Below are 16,897 nucleotides of genomic sequence, written 5' to 3'. Positions count from 1 at the left end.
AACAGCCCAAAAACATGCCAAAACAGCCCAAAAACGTGCCAAAACTAGCCATTTTTGGCTGAGCGAGCAAGCGACGAGCGGCGGACAGCGAGCGAAGCGTGAGGCAGCACCGTCCCTGCTATACGAAAGCCCGATCCAGCCCTGTGCCCCCCGGGGGGTTCTAGGGTGCTGAGATGGCTGACGTTTTGCTCCGCTCACGACGGTCACCGTGCACCACAAGAACAGCCCCAAAACAACCCAAAAACAAGCCAAAACAGGCCATTTTTGGCTGCGCGACCGAGCGGCGAGCGGCGAACAGTGAGCGAAGCGTGAAGCAGCACCGTCCCTACTATACGAAAGCCCCATCCAGCCCTATGCCACCCGGGGGGTTCCAAGGTGCTGAGATGGCTGACATTTTGCTCCGCTCACGACGGTCGCCGCGCCACGCAAGAACAACCCAAAAACAGGCCAAAACGGCCCAAAAAGGGCCAAAACTGGCCATTTTTGCTGCGCGAGCGAGCGACGAGCGGCGGACAGCGAGCGATGTGAGAGGCAGCAGTGTCCCTGCTATACGAAAGTCCATTCCAGCCCTGTGCCACCCGGGGGGTTCCAGGGTACTGAGATGGCTGACATTTTGTTCCGCTCACGACGGTCGCCGCGCCACGCAAGAACAGTCCAAAAACAGGCCAAAACAGCCCAAAAACGGGCCAAAACGGGCCATTTTTGGCTGAGCGAGCAAGCGACGAGCGGCGGACAGCGAGCGAAGCGTGAGGCAGCACTGTCCCTGCTATACGAAAGCCCCATCCAGCCCTGTGCCACCCGGAGGATTCCAGGGTGCTGAGATGGCTGACATTTTGCTCCGCTCACGACGGTCGCCGCGCCACGCAAGAACAACCCAAAAACAGGCCAAAAAAGCCGAAAAATGGGCCAAAACTGGCCATTTTTGGCTGAGTGAGCGAGCGACGAGCGACGGACAACGAGCGAAGCGAGAGGCAGCACCGTCCCAGCTATACGAAAGCCCCATCCAGTCCTTGTTGAATCTCGTATTTTGATAATGAAACTACTTGATATATGTTTATGATTTAATCTGCGTTTTGAGTGACGCAGGATGCTTCGATCTGGATTTGACAATTAAAGCAGGAAAATCATGTTGTGCCGGAAGAACATGTCAGAAGATTGGACGTCGGGCCGGTGGATCGGTCGACGTATCGACAGAAGGCTTCTGGTCTTGGACTCGGACATCGGGCCAAGAAAAGCGGGTATTGTGCCAAGGATATCAGAGTTGCGGAGTCAACTGGCCGATTGGGCAATAGGCTGCAGGAAAGGACGATGCGTCGAAGAATCGGACGAAGCGTCGAGGGACCAATGACATGCCGGACAACTTGGTTAATTGCTTAGGATTAATTGTCTCGATCGAAGTTTTTGTTTTTGTGTGTGCAGGATTAACTACAATGAAAGTAAGACATGCAGCAGGAGTTGCGCCGGAGTCATGACAATGATCACGTTGGGAGTTCGAGAGCTCGACGGAAGTTCGGACAGTCGTCGAAGGTTCTGCGGGAACAAATCCGAGAAGTCCAGAAGCTTGCCAAAGGAACTCGTCGGAACTTGCCAAGTGGATCGTCGCAGTCCAGGAGTTTGCCGGAAGTCCGCAGGAGCATCACCGAGGGTTCATCGGATGATCGACGGAAGTTCGCCGGAAACTCACCGGAAGAAGCGAGTGACGCACCGAAGCAAGCTGCAGAATGTCTTAGGAAACAATCGTAGTTAGCACTTTGATTAAGTTAGAAATGGGAGGTGATCCCATTAGCTTAATACCGGGGCAATTGGGCCCCTGAAGAACTCAAATTGGGTCGAATGGTTCAGCCCATTCGGACCCAGGTTGCTGTGGGAGGTGCAACCGCCCAGGCAGGGAGGTAGCACCGCCCAGGCTATGTCTCCCAGCGAGACTGGGCGGTGCAACCGCCCCAGCCAAGAGGTGCAACCGCCCAGGGCTCAGTCTCCGAGCGAGACTGGGCGGTGCAACCTCCTCTTTCAGGAGGTAGCACCGCCAGAGCTCAAGTTTCGAGCTCTGCCAGGCGGTGCAACCTCTCCAGTCAGGCGGTGCAACCGCCTGAGCTCGGTCTTCTAGCTCTGGCAAAGAGGTGCAACCGCCCCTGACAGAGGTGGCACCGCCCAGAGGCTCAGTCTTCGAGCTCTGCCAGGCGGTGCAACCTCTCCAGTCAGGAGGTGCAAACGCCTGATCCCGGAATTCTGGGATTTGATCGTTTTGAGCTCCAAATTTGAACTGGGTTGGGGCCTATAAATACCCCACCCATTCAGCACTGAAGAGATAGAGATCCACACCGAATTCTTGATCTTTTCAGTGATTCTAAGAGCTCAAATTTGTGTAAAGTCCAAAAGTTCTCCTCTTTTCTGTTATTCAAGTCTTGAGTTGTAAAGAGAGGAGAGAAAGGATCTGTAATGGTTGTCTCCTGAGCCCGTCAAAAGGAGAGAAACTGTAAAAGGGCAGTTGGCCTTCGCCTATTGAAGGAAGGCCTCTAGTTGACGTCGGTGACCTCGCCGATGGAGGAAGCCAAAAGTGGAGTAGGTCAAGACTGACCGAACCACTCTAAATCTCTGGTTTGCGTTTATTTTGAGCACTTTATCATTACTGCAAACCTCCCACATAGCTACTGCTCTCTGCGCTTTTACGAACAAGTTTCTAAGTTCTAATCTTTCCGAATCTGCATTCAGACGTAAAAAGGTGTTTTCGTACGATCTTTACATTGCAGCTTATATTTACGTCTTGAATCTGTTTATAACTGCGAACTGTCTTCTGCGCTTTTACGAATGAGTTTCTGTGCAGTTTACGTTTACGTCTTGATTCCATTTATAACTGCAAACTGTCTTCTGCGCTTTTACGAACGAGTTTCTGTGCAGTTTACATTTACGTCTTGATTCCATTTATAACTGCAAACTGTCTTCTGCGCTTTTACGAACGAGTTTCTGTGCAGTTTACGTTTATGTCTTGATTCCATTTATAACTACAAACTATCATCTGCGCTTAGACGCCAACTGCGTCTAGACGCAAACTGCGTTTAGACGTGAACTGTGTTTAGACGTAAACTGTGTTTAGACGCAAACTGCGTTTAGACGTAAACTGCGCTTAGACGCAAACTGCGCTTGGACGCCAACTGCGCTTAGACGCAAACTGTGTTTAGACGCAAACTGTGCTTAGACGCAAACAGTGTTTAGACGCAAACTGTGTTTAGACGCAAACTGCGCTTAGACGCAATCTGCGCTTAGACGCAAACTGCGCCTAGATGCAAACTGCGCTTAGACGTAATCTGCATTTAGACGCAAACTGCATTTAGACGCAAAACTTCATTTAGATGCAAACTGCGCAAACTACACTTAGATACAAACTGTAAATCGACTTTTGCATCATAATAATCTTTTATCGAACGAACGCAGCTTTTGTTTTTAATCGCTGTAAGATTTCCGCTGCACTAATTCACCCCCCCCCCCTCTTAGTGCTCTCGATCCTAACAATTGGTATCAGAGCACGGTTAACTCTCAAACGAATTAAAACCCAAGAGAAATGGCTTACGCCGAAAACCAAGAGGGCCATTCCATTACACGTCCACCCATGTTTAATGGGACAGACTACACCTATTGGAAGACCCGAATGAGGATCTTTCTTATTTCTATGGATGTTGAAATCTGGAATCTTGTCGAGAATGGTTTTTTAAAGTCTTCTCTTCCAATGATCGATTGGAACGATTCGGAGAAGAAGGCTTTCGCTCTTAATGCAAAGGCTATGAATGCCTTATTTTACGCACTTGATAAAAACGAGTTTAATCGTGTTTCGATTTGTGAAACTGCATTTGATATTTGGCACACACTCGAAGTGACTCATGAATGCACAAGTAGAGTGAAAGAGTCAAAAATCAATCTTTTGTTACACTCTTTCGAACTTTTTCGGATGAAACCGAGTGAGACTATTGGCGACATGTTTACCCGTTTCACGGATGTTGTCAACAGTCTAAAAGGACTCGGAAAAAGTTTTTCGGATTTTGAGCTCGTAAATAAGATTCTAAGATCCCTTCCTAAGAGTTGGGATCCTAAAGTCACTGCTATTCAAGAGGCAAAAGATCTAAACAACTTCCCTCTTGAAGAACTAATTGGGTCATTAATGACCTACGAGATGACTTGCAAAGCTCATGAAGAGCAAGAAGACCACCTTCCAAAGAATAGGAAGGATTTGGGACATAGAACATTTGAAGACCACTCGAGCATAAGCTCAAGTGATGGTGAACTTAAACTACAAATGAAACAAAAATTAAAAAGTAAAAAGAACGGAACTACTTGCTTTGAACGCAAGAAGAAGAACAAAAACTGGGATGAATCGAGCTCCTCCGAAGACGAGGAGAAAATCAACAAAGGCGAGGTGGCAAACTACGCCTTTACGCCTTTCGATGCTGAGGTAATCAAAATGCCTTTAATTTACTTTGAAATTACATGATGCTTTTCATAAAGCATTTTTCTTTTTTATTTTCTTGAAAATTACATGTTTAATAATTTTATAATAAAAATACAAACAATTAGGAATCATGCTTATCATTCTAGTAATAATCATGAAAATTGTATGTTTATGATAAACAAAATGATTTTGATTAAAAATACCTTATGAAATCATGCTATATGTGGTTGAGAAGTAATAATGTGTATCATGTTGATTTCCATTGTTATTTCTCGATTTTGAGTATATGAAATCATGTTTAATTTGAAGTTATGATTAATGAGTATATATTTTTGAAATTATGTATGATGATTCTTGATATTTATGGATTATCGATTTTCATGATAATAACAATGGCTTTAAAAAAAATTGATGCATGTTTTCATAAATGAAAAGGCATGCTAACATGAAATCGACCACTTAAAATGAAACACTTAAAAAGGGGGAAAATATATTATCAATGAAATCATGAATCTATTTATGTTATAAATTTTGTGAGCCATAAAAATGATTTTGATGATTTAAATTTGAAATGAGTTTTATCAAAATCATGATCTTGATTTATCAAATTGAAGGAATTGAAAATGAATGATGATTTTTTCTCTTGAATGATTGTGACTTGTATTCCTTGTATTCATGTTATGATTTTTATGCAATTCTTTGTATTCATAAAATATTTATCTCATCACCCAATTATTTCTTTTCAATATTCCTCAAGTGATGATATGAATGCATGAGATATTCATGAATTTATTTTGATGTATGCAAATGAGAAGTTTCGATCATGCATGGTAGGATGCAATGTGACAAATTAATACCATGATGATTTGAAATATTTATGATTTGGAATGATGCATATGCTTTTTATTATGATAATGTATGATGTGTATCATGAATACTTTAAATGATAAATGTTTGGAATCATGATTAAAATGGAGTGATAAATATCTTGAAAATAAATGATTGTATCATGTTAGATGGTTTTATATATTGTGCATGATAAGCTATAAGTGATGATTGAAACAATGATTAAAATAATATGAATGATGATTTGGAATCATGCATATAATAATGAGTTTATATGTTTTGAAAATGTGCATGTTTTAATTTGAATATATAACGATGCACAAATGAGATTGATACTAACCTTTGTCATAATTTAGAAATTAATGTAGATGGTCTTCCCTTCTTTTTGCCAATGACAAAGGGGGAGAAAGAGTTGCTAACGTGCTATCTTGAATTGATGTAAAGGGTCATCTCAAAGAAATAGCTAGCTTGCACAAGTCAAGAAGATGCAAAAACTTGATTGCTAGCTTGCCTATCGTAAGTAGCAAAGATTGCTAACTTGCTTATTTCAAGAAGCAAAAGTTGTCTTCTTGAACATCACTATCTTGCCTATCTCAACATGCTAAACATGCTAAACTTGCACTCTGCATTGAAAGCAAAATTGCGAGCTCAAACATTGCAAAGGAAGCAAAATTTGCTAGCTTGCAACTTGCATAATCCAGGAAGCAAGAGTTGCTTTCTTGAACATCTTAATTTTGCTAGCTTGTATATGGTAAACTTGCTATCATACTACCATGATGATGAGCATGCCTTATCTTCATGATTATATTTGAAAAACTATGGCAAAAATCTGTCCGAATGATTAAACCTGTTAAAATTATTTTTCGGACTTTTTTGATTAAATGATCAAATCACTTGATTGCCATAATGATTTTACACAATTACTTGCCATGATTACATGTTGGAAATTATGTGCTTGAATACAAAAATTTTCATGATAATAAGCATGTTTTACCTTCATGATTGTAATTGAATATCTCTAGTAAAACCCTGTCCGAATGTATGAAAGTGTCAAATTTCATTTTCGGATTTTCTTGATCCTAACAATTGGATTTTCTTGATACATTATCCTCTTCCGAACTTAACAAGCATATGTCATATCTAGTTTAATTCACATCATTGATTTTTGACATATGGAATCATCTAGCAAATGCACTTATCATGTGAAAAATATTTTTTGAGAAACATATTTGATGATTCCCTCTTATAAAAGGAAGATATTTTTACATACAAGGATTTGACTCACATATCTTAATCCTTGCAAAAATGAAGTGTGCTTTAATATCTTATCGATTTGAACTTCACATATGGTTTTCCTCCTTCATGTAAAAGGATAACAAATAAAAAGGAAGAAGCAATAAAAGCTATCTCCATGTCATGTTTTCCTCGAGATGTTTGCATAATTAGTATCCTATCACTCACTGTTGGAAAATGACATGAACCAACTTATGGCATCGCACTTATATTTAAAATTTGCTTATATCGTTCTCCTTGTTGTTGATGAAAAAAGGGGAGAAATATATAAATTGATACTATGAGTGCCATATTTGAAAAATATGAATAGATGTTATGAATGCCATATTATGATGAGATATCAAAAGCAGCATTCATATGAATAGGTGCTATGAATGTCATATCATGTTAAGATATCAAGAACTTGAATCGCAATTTTACATATTGATATCTTACTATTTGATGATAGCAAACTTGCATGATGGTAACAATAGATATTATGTTTTTCATGCAATGAGTTAAACTTATATCACAAACACTTGATTGTGGTACTTCTCCTTTTTGTTGATGACAAAGGGGGAGAAGTATGTTGATGACATGACATGTTATGCATAAGTTTATGATGACATGTTGCTTGGATTTTTGAATCTAAGAGTTTCTATCAATATGGCATATTGATAGGGAGAGTTTGTTTAAACTCTGGGAGTTAAGGTTAACTCCGTTTATGATGACATGTTGCTTAGATTTTTGAATCTAAGAGTTTCTATCAATATGGCATATTGATAGGGGGAGTTTGTTTAAACTCCGGGAGTTAAGGTTAACTCCGTCATCAAGTAGTTGTCATCATCAAAAAGGGGGAGATTGTTGAATCTCGTATTTTGATGATGAAACTACTTGATATATGTTTATGATTTAATCTGTGTTTTGAGTGACGCAGGATGCTTCGATCTGGATGAGACAATTAAAGCAGGAAAATCATGTTGTGCCGGAAGAACATGTTAGAAGATTGGACGTCGGGCCGGTGGATCGGTCGACGTATCGACAGAAGGCTTCGGGTCGTGGACTCGGGCATCGGGCCAAGAAAAGCGGGTATTGTGCCAAGGATATCGGAGTTGCGGAGTCAACTGGCCGATTGGGCAATAGGCTGCAGGAAAGGACGATGCGCCGAAGAATCGGACGAAGCGTCGAGGGACCAATGACATGCCGGACAACTTGGTTAATTGCTTAGGATTAATTGTCTCGATCGAAGTTTTTGTTTTTGTGTGTGCAGGATTAACTACGATGAAAGTAAGACATGCAGCAGGAGTTGCGCCGGAGTCATGAAAATGGTCACGTTGGGAGTTCGAGAGCTCGACGGAAGTTCGGACAGTCGTTGGAGGTTCTGCGGGAACAAATCCGAGAAGTCCAGAAGCTTGCCAAAGGAGCTCGTCGGAACTTGCCAAGTGGATCGTCACAGTCCAGGAGTTTGCCGGAAGTCCGCAGGAGCATCACCGAGGGTTCATCGGATGATCGACGGAAGTTCGTCGGAAACTCGCCGGAAGAAGCGAGTGACGCACCGAAGCAAGCTGCAGAATATGTCTTAGGAAACAATCGTAGTTAGCACTTTGATTAAGTTAGAAATGGGAGGTGATCCCATTAGCTTAATCCTGGGGCAATTGGGCCCTGAAGAACTCAAATTGGGTCGAATGGTTCAGCCCATTCGGACCCAGGTTGCTGTGGGAGGTGCAACCGCCCAGGCAGGGAGGTAGCACCGCCCAGGCTATGTCTCCCAGCGAGACTGGGCGGTGCAACCGCCCAGGGCTCAGTCTCCGAGCGAGACTGGGCGGTGCAACCTCCTCTGTCAGGAGGTAGCACCGCCAGAGCTCAAGTTTCGAGCTCTGCCAGGCGGTGCAACCTCTCCAGTCAGGCGGTGCAACCGCCTGAGCTCGGTCTTTGAGCTCTGGCAGAGAGGTGCAACCGCCCCTGATAGAGGTGGCACCGCCCAGAGGCTCAGTCTTCGAGCTCTGCCAGGCGGTGCAACCTCTCCAGTCAGGAGGTGCAACCGCCTGATCCCGGAATTCCGGGATTTGATCGTTTTGAGCTCCAAATTTGAACTGGGTTGGGGCCTATAAATACCCCACCATTCAGCACTGAAGAGATAGAGATCCACACCGAATTCTTGATCTTTTCAGTGATTCTAAGAACTCAAATTTGTGTAAAGTCCAAAAGTTCTCCTCTTTTCTGTTCTTCAAGTCTTGAGTTGTAAAGAGAGGAGAGAAAGGATCTGTAAGGGTTGTCTCCTGAGCCCGTCAAAAGGAGAGAAACTGTAAAAGGGCAGTTGGCCTTCGCCTATTGAAGGAAGGCCTCTAGTTGACGTTGGTGACCTCGCCGGTGGAGGAAGCCAAAAGTGGAGTAGGTCAAGACTGACCGAACCACTCTAAATCTCTGGTTTGCGTTTATTTTGAGCACTTTATCATTACTGCAAACCTCCTACATAGCTACTGCTCTCTGCACTTTTACGAACAAGTTTCTAAGTTTTAATCTTTCCTAATCTGCATTCAATCGTAAAAAGGTGTTTTCGTACGATCTTTACATTGCAGCTTACATTTACGTCTTGAATCTGTTTATAACTGCGAACTGTCTTCTGCGCTTTTACGAACGAGTTTCTGTGCAGTTTACGTTTACGTCTTGATTCCATTTATAACTACAAACTGTCTTCTGTGCTTTTACGAACGAGTTTCTGTGCAGTTTACGTTTACGTCTTGATTCCATTTATAACTGCAAACTGTCTTCTGCGCTTTTACGAACGAGTTTCTGTGCAGTTTACGTTTACGTCTTGATTCCATTTATAACTACAAACTGTCATCTGCACTTAGACGCCAACTGCGTTTAGACGCCAACTGCGTTTAGACGCAAACTGCGTTTAGACGTGAACTGTGTTTAGACGTAAACTGTGTTTAGACGCAAACTGCGTTTAGACGTAAACTGCGTTTAGACGCAAACTGCGCTTGGACGCCAACTGCGCTTAGACGCAAACTGTGTTTAGACGCAAACTGCGCTTAGACGCAAACAGTGTTTAGACGCAACTGTGTTTAGACGCAAACTGCGCTTAGACGCAATTTGCGCTTAGACGCAAACTGCGCCTAGATGCAAACTGCGCTTAGACGCAATCTGCATTTAGACGCAAACTGCATTTAGACGCAAAACTGCATTTAGATGCAAACTGCGCAAACTGCACTTAGATACAAACTGTAAATCGGCTTTTGCATCATAATAATCTTTTATCGAACGAACGCAGCTTTTGTTTTTAATCGCTGTAAGATTTCCGCTGCACTAATTCACCCCCCCCCCCCTCTTAGTGCTCTCGATCCTAACAGTCCTATGCCTCCCGGGGGGTTCCAGGTTGCTGAGATGGCTGACATTTTGCTCCGCTCATGACGGTCGCTGCGTCACGCAAGAACAACCCAAAAACAGGCCAAAACTGCCCAAAAACGGGCCAAAACTAGCCATTTTTGGCTGCGCGAGCGAGCGACGAGCGACGGACATCGAACGAAGCGAGAGGCAGCAATGTCCCTGCTATACGAAAGCCCCATCCAGCCCTGTGTCACCCGGGGGGTTCCAGGGTGCTGAGATGGCTGACATTTTGCTCCGCTCACGACGATCGCCGCGCCACGCAAGAACAGCCCAAAAACAGGCCAAAACAGCCCAAAAACGAGCCAAAACTGACCATTTTTGGCTGCGCGAGCGAGCGACGAGCGGCGGACAACGAGCGAAGCGAGAGGCAGCACCGTCCCTGCTATACGAAAGCCCCATCTAGCCCTGTGCCACCCTGTCACGACCTTAGCTGGAATTGCCTAAGGCGTGAGGCACCCTTCCGGCCAAAGACGCGAACTTAGCTTGCGTTGCCTAAGTCGCGAGTCACCCTTGTGGCAAAGACGCGAACTTAGCTTGCATTGCCTAAGTCGCGCTTCGCCCTTGCGATATTGCTCTACAAGGATCAGCCCACTTTGTAGCCTCTCGCAGGTCCCGAAGGACCTGTAAAAGAGAAAGATGGTTAGTTCGAAAGAACGAGCAACGTACAAGTCCCGAAGTCTCGCGAAAAGGGGAAGCTTTTCAAGCAATTCAACGAACACCCTGTGTGCACAAGAGAAAAGAAGGAGAGGGAGAAAACCATGGCTTTCAAGGATGAACGAACAGCTGCAAGCCCACAAACAGCCGCTCACCTGGTCCCGGGCGCGAAGACAAGTTCCCGTAAAGGTCACGTGCGAACTTGTGAAAGAGAGTTCAACGCCCGGTATATAACCGAAGCCCCATCCAGCCCTGTGCCACCCGGGGGGTTCCTGGGGTCTGAGATGGCTGACGTTTTGGTGAGCGGAGGCAGTTCTCCGTAACCCTCCCGCGGCACGCCAAAACGGAGCTGTTTTGGGCTGTTTTGCTTGGTTCGGTGAGCAGTCGCTTTGCAACGCTGCAGCTTATTCAAACTTACATATTTACAAGTAAATTGACCCAAAACTAAGAGAAAACATGCTGTAAAGCAGCTGTACATGCAGGTAGGAGCGATGAACGGTTCGTTGATCGGAGTTGTTGCGGGTGCGCGACGACCGTTCGTGACATTCTCCCCCACTTAAACTGTCGACGCCCTCGTCGACGCTTGTTGGTAGTTGTTGATGACTTCTTCTTCATGTCGCAGGGCGTCTTCAGGCTCCCAACTGGCTTCAGTTCAGGGAAGCTTTCGCCGCTTCACCAAGTACTCTATCTGCTCAGCTCCATTGGGTAGCTTTATCTTGATGTCCGCCAGAATGGTTTCCACTCGCTTCTCATAGGAGGCTGTGATGGGAGGTAGCCGAGTTGGAACACTTCGGGAAGCATCTTGCGGATCCGAGTGGTAGGCTTTTAGGTTGCTAGCGTGAAGAACGTTGTGAATTTTGAACCACGCCGGCAGCTGCAACTTGTAAGGGCCGTTGCCTACTTTGCTGATAATTGGGAAGGGCCCTTCATACTTGCGCACCAATCCTTTGTGGACTCTGTTCCTAAAGAATTGGAGTGATGCTAGTTGGAGCTTTACCAACACCAAATCGCCAACTTTAAACTCTTGCGGTCGCCTTCCCAAGTCGGCCCACTTCTTCATCCTCTTTGCTGCCTTCTCCAAGTAAGCCCGCGCAATATCTGCATTTCGATGCCACTCCTTTGCGAAATGATAGGCTGATGGACTACTCACAGTATACCCAATTGCCATGGTGTGCGGAGTCGACGGTTGTTGTCCTGTGATAATTTCGAAGGGGCTCTTATTGGATGCAGAGCTCTGCTGCAAGTTGTAGGAGAATTGGGCAATGTCCAACAGCTTCACCTAATCTCGTTGATTGGCACTCACGTAGTGCCAGAGATATTGCTCCAAGAGTGAGTTTATTCTTTTAGTCTGGCCATCCGTCTGGGGGTGGAGGCTTATAGAGAAGTATAACTTTGACCCCAACAATTTGAATAGCTCGGTCCAGAATCGTCCCAGGAACCGAGCGTCTCGATCACTAATGATATTGTGCGGGACTCCCCAATACTTCACTACATCCTTCATCATCAGTCTGGCCGCCTCTTCTGCTGAACAGTGTAGGGGAGCAGCAATGAAAGTTGCATACTTTGAAAACCGATCGACCACCACGAGTATCGATCCGAGTCCCCCTACAGGTGGCAAGCTTGATATGAAGTATAAGGAAATGCTCTCCCACGACCTTTCTGGTACGGACAACGGCTCCAAAAGTCCCACCGGCTTCCGCTACTCCACCTTGTCTTGTTGGCAAGTAAGGCATGTTCGAACATATTCCTCCACATCAATCCCCATCTTCGGCTAGTAGAAGGCCCTCTCCACGAGAGCCAACGTTCTGTGAATGCCTGGGTGTCCAGCCCAAAGGGAATCATGACACTCTTTTAAGAGTTCACGCCTTAAATTGTCCACTCGGGGAACATAAACCCTATTCCCTTTTGTGTAAACAAGTCCCTCCTGGACCCAAAATCGTCGTGCCTTGCCTTCTTTGATGAGCTGCATCAGGATAACTGCCTGGGGATCACTATACAGTCCATTCCTGATTCGGGAAAGGAAGTTGGAGTGCAACTGACTTGCTTGGCCTCTGCCCTCCAGTTGTGCGGCATTCACGCATTCCACTTTCCGACTCAGCGCATCGGCCACGACATTCGCCTTCCCGGGCTTGTACTCCATTGCCATATCAAATTCAGCCAGGAAGTCCTGCCACCGTGCCTGCTTTGGGGAGAGCTTCTTCTGAGTTTGGAAATAGCTCAGGGCGATGTTGTCTGTCCTCAGCACAAATCGCGATCCGAGGAGGTAGTGTCGCCAAACTCGTAGACAGTGGATCACTGCTGTCATCTCCTTCTCATGCACTAGATACCGCCGCTCGGTCTCGTTGAGTTTTCGGCTTTCGTAGGCCACCGGATGACCCTCCTGCATGAGTACCCCCCCAATAGCGAAGTCCGAAGCATCTGTATGGACTTCAAAGGGCTCTCCATAGTTTGGCAATTTGAGCATCGGTTCTTCCAGAACAGTAGCCTTCAGATCTTGGAATGCTATCTCACATTTGTCCGACCACTTCCAAGGCTGCTCCTTCTTCAGCAACTCCGTCAGTGGGGTTGCCCGCTTCGAATATCCCGCTATGAAGCGTTGATAGTAATTGACGAAACCAAGGAAGGATCTCAACTATGGCACCTTCTTTGGAGTTCGCCATTCCACAACTACTTGCACCTTCGACTTATCCATCCGAATGGAGCTATCACCGATTTGGTGCCCCAAGAATAAGATCTCAATTTGAGCAAAGTAGCATTTCTCCCTTTTCACAAACAAAGTGTTCTCCCTGAGAACCTTGAAAATCGTCCGAAGGTGCTTGACGTGCTCCTCGAGCGTTTGGCTGTAGACGACGATATCGTCCAGGTAGACGACCACGAACTTATCCAAATACTCCTTGAATAGCTGGTTCATGAGAGTACAGAATGTGGCCGGAGCGTTGGTTAAGCCAAAAGGCATCACCAAGAACTCGAACGCTCCATACCTGGTCACACAGGTAGTCTTCGCTTTGTCGCCTTCAGCAATGCGCACCTGCCAATACCCCGACCGAAGGTCGAGTTTTGAGAAATACTTAGCCTTGCCTAATTGGTCGAACAAGTCCGCGATGAGCGGGATGGGATACTTGTTCTTCACTATTACTTTGTTGAGGGCTCTGTAGTCGACGCATAATCGGAGGCTCCCATCTTGTTTCTTCTGGAAGAGAACTGGAGCTCCGAAAGGTGCTTTAGAGCTACGGATGAGACCACCGCTTAGCAGTTCACCTAACTGTTTCCTTAGTTCTGCTAACTCTGGCGGGGGCATGCAGTAGGGTGGTCTCGCTGGAGGCTTCACTCCTGGCTCCAGCTCGATGCTGTGATCCACGCCTCTGCGTGGTGGAAGAGTCTTCGGCAACTCGGGTGGCATAACGTCTTTGAACTCTTTTATGACGTTCGCCACCACAACAGGTTCTTGAATGGCCTCCTCGTTGAGTGGCTCTAGCTTCATAGCAGCCACGAATGTCAACTCGCCTTTTCGCACCCCTTTCTTCAATTGTAATGCCGAAATGTGTTGGGGCTCTTTAGTTCCTCTCCGAGAGATGGGAACCACGTAGGGGTCATGGCCTCCCATCATGCATAGGGAGTTCAAGAACGGCATCAGCACCAACTTCGCCGCATGCATAAACTCCATTCCAAGAATCACTTGGAAGTCGTCTAGTGGCACGGCCATCATGTTGGTGTTTCCGCTCCAAGTCCCGATTTTGATGGGAACTCCCTTCGCCAACCTGGAGATTGGCCTGGCCTCCGAGTTCACCGCCTTCATTCGGCTTGGGCTCTTCTCCAAGGTCAACCCAAGTCGCTGTGCTTCACGATCGGCTATGAAGTTGTGGGTAGCGCCCGTGTCCACCATTGCACGGGTCGTTTGGCCATTCAGCTTGATGTCCACATACATCAGTTCACTACTTCCTGCTTTTTGTACCTTGGTCTTCATGTTCTCCCCCACTTGACCCCGCATAGCGTTCAACAGACGCATTGCTCCCATTCGGGGTCCTTGCGACTCCTCGTCGTTGCTGTTGGATTCAGAACTGCTTGAGCTAAGGGCAACAACTTTGCCCTTGTCCGATCGGGGGGGGGGGGGGGGGGGGGTGGATGGAAGCCGTCAAAGCATTGAGTGCCTGTTTTTGTGGGCACTCCCTTACCATGTGCGGTCCTCCGCACAAGAAGCATCCTCCAGGTTTTGAGGCCTTGCCTTTCGGGTTCACCCCTTTGTGGGAGCTCTTCTTCTTCTATTCGCCCCCGAGCTCCTTCCCTCGAGAATGTTTTGGAGGGCGATTGCCTGAAGGTTGTTTCCTTCTTGCTGGGTCTTCAGAGGAAACAAAGTCGGTGAGCCTTTCTGCAGCAGCAATTGCCCCGACCACGTCGGTAACATTCCTTCGATTTAGCTCCTGTTGAGCCCATGGTTTTAAACCATCGAGGAAGATGAATAACTTGTCCTTCTCGGACATGTCCTGTATGTCCAGCATTAGTGCAGAAAGTTGCTTCACATAGTCTCGGATGGTGGTACTTTGGCGGAGTTGTCTCAACTTCCTCCTTGCGACGAATTCTGTGTTCTCCGGTAAGAACTGAGTTCTCAACTCCCGCTTCAAGTCCTCCCTTGTGTCGACTCGACACCGACCCTGTTGGATCTCCTCCCAACGAGTTCGCCACCAAAGTTTCGCATCTCCATTCAGATACATTGTTGCTATAGAAACTTTGGTATCTTCAGAATCGGGCCTCGTAGCTCGGAAGTATTGCTCCATGTCGAACAGAAAGTTCTCGAGCTCTTTGGCATCTCTGGCCCCTCCATATCCATGAGGCTCAGGTGCCCTCAAGTTTTGTGGCAGTGAAATGTGGGTGTTGCCTTCTCCCGCATTTAGTGTTCTTGTGAGCATAGCCACCTTTGCAGTGAGTTCCGCCACAACATCCTATAAGTGTTGCACGGAGTCTTTGGTGTCATCAGACAGTCGGTCGACTAGGGCCTTGACCTTGTCGATCCTGGACTCTACTTCCTCTTGCGAGCTCTCTACCCCAACAAGCCTTTGTTGGCTATGGTAGAGTTCCTCCATGCTCACTTCAAGAACATCCAGGCGGGTTTCCGCCGTTGTGAGTCTCTCCTTGTGACTCTTCTTCCCAGTTAGCGCTCCAGATTGCGCTTCCTCCACTCGCGGAGAGTAGCCAACTTCTAGCTCATCCTGCTCGCTGCCGCACTCCTCTTGAGCGGCTCTAACAACATAAGAGCGAGTGTGCACATGCAGACCACCTGCGGCTGCTTGGGGCAAGGGTCCGGCTTGCCCCGTCTTGCTTGATTCGCCACGATGCTTTGCCATGGCGAAGTTGCGAAGTTCGTTCGCTGTTCGATCGAAGAGCTTGCCCGCTCTGATACCACAATGTCACGACCTTAGCAGGAATTGCCTAAGGCATGAGGCACCCTTGCGGCCAAAGACGCGAACTTAGTTTGCGTTGCCTAAGTCGCGAGTCACCCTTGTGGCAAAGACGCGAACTTAGCTTGCGTTGCCTAAGTCACGCTTCGCCCTTGCGATATTGCTCCGCAAGGATCAGCCCACTTTGTAACCTCTCGCAGGTCCCGAAGGACCTGTAAAAGAGAAAGATGGTTAGTTCGAAAGAACGAGCAACGGACAAGTCCCGAAGTATCGCGAAAAGGGAAGCTTTACAAGCAATTCAACGAACACCCTGTGTGCACAAGAGAAAAGATGGAGAGGGAGAAAACCAAGGCTTTCAAGGATGAACGAACAACTGCAAGCCCACAAATAGCCGCTCACCTGGTCCCGGGCGCGAAGACAAGTTCCCGTAAAGGCCACGTGCGAACTTGTGAAAGAGAGTTCAACGCCCGGTATATAACCGAAGCCCCATCCAGCCCTGTGCCACCCGGGGGGTTCCTGGGGTCTCAGATGGCTGACGTTTTGGTGAGCGGAGGCAGTTCTCCGCAACCCTCCTGCGGCACGCGAAAACGGAGCTGTTTTGGGCTGTTTTGCTCGGTTCGGTGAGCGGTCGCTTTGCAACGCTGCAGCTTGTTCAAACTTACATATTTACAAGAAAAATGACCCAAAACTAAGAGAAAATATGTTGTCAAGCAGCTGTACATGCAGGTAGGAGCGACGAACGGTTCGTTGAACGGAGTTGTTGCGGGTGCGCGACGACCGTTCGTGACAACCCGGGGGGTTCCAGGGTGCTGAGATGGCTGACATTTTGCTTCGCTCACGACGGTCGCCGCGCCATGCAAGAACAACCCAAAAACCGGCCAAAACAGCCCAAAAACGA

The sequence above is a fragment of the Musa acuminata genome, unplaced genomic scaffold, assembly GCF_036884655.1.
Source record: "Musa acuminata AAA Group cultivar baxijiao unplaced genomic scaffold, Cavendish_Baxijiao_AAA HiC_scaffold_1136, whole genome shotgun sequence".
NCBI classification, from domain to species: Eukaryota; Viridiplantae; Streptophyta; class Magnoliopsida; order Zingiberales; family Musaceae; genus Musa; species Musa acuminata.
This window is presented reverse-complemented; position numbering follows the sequence as displayed.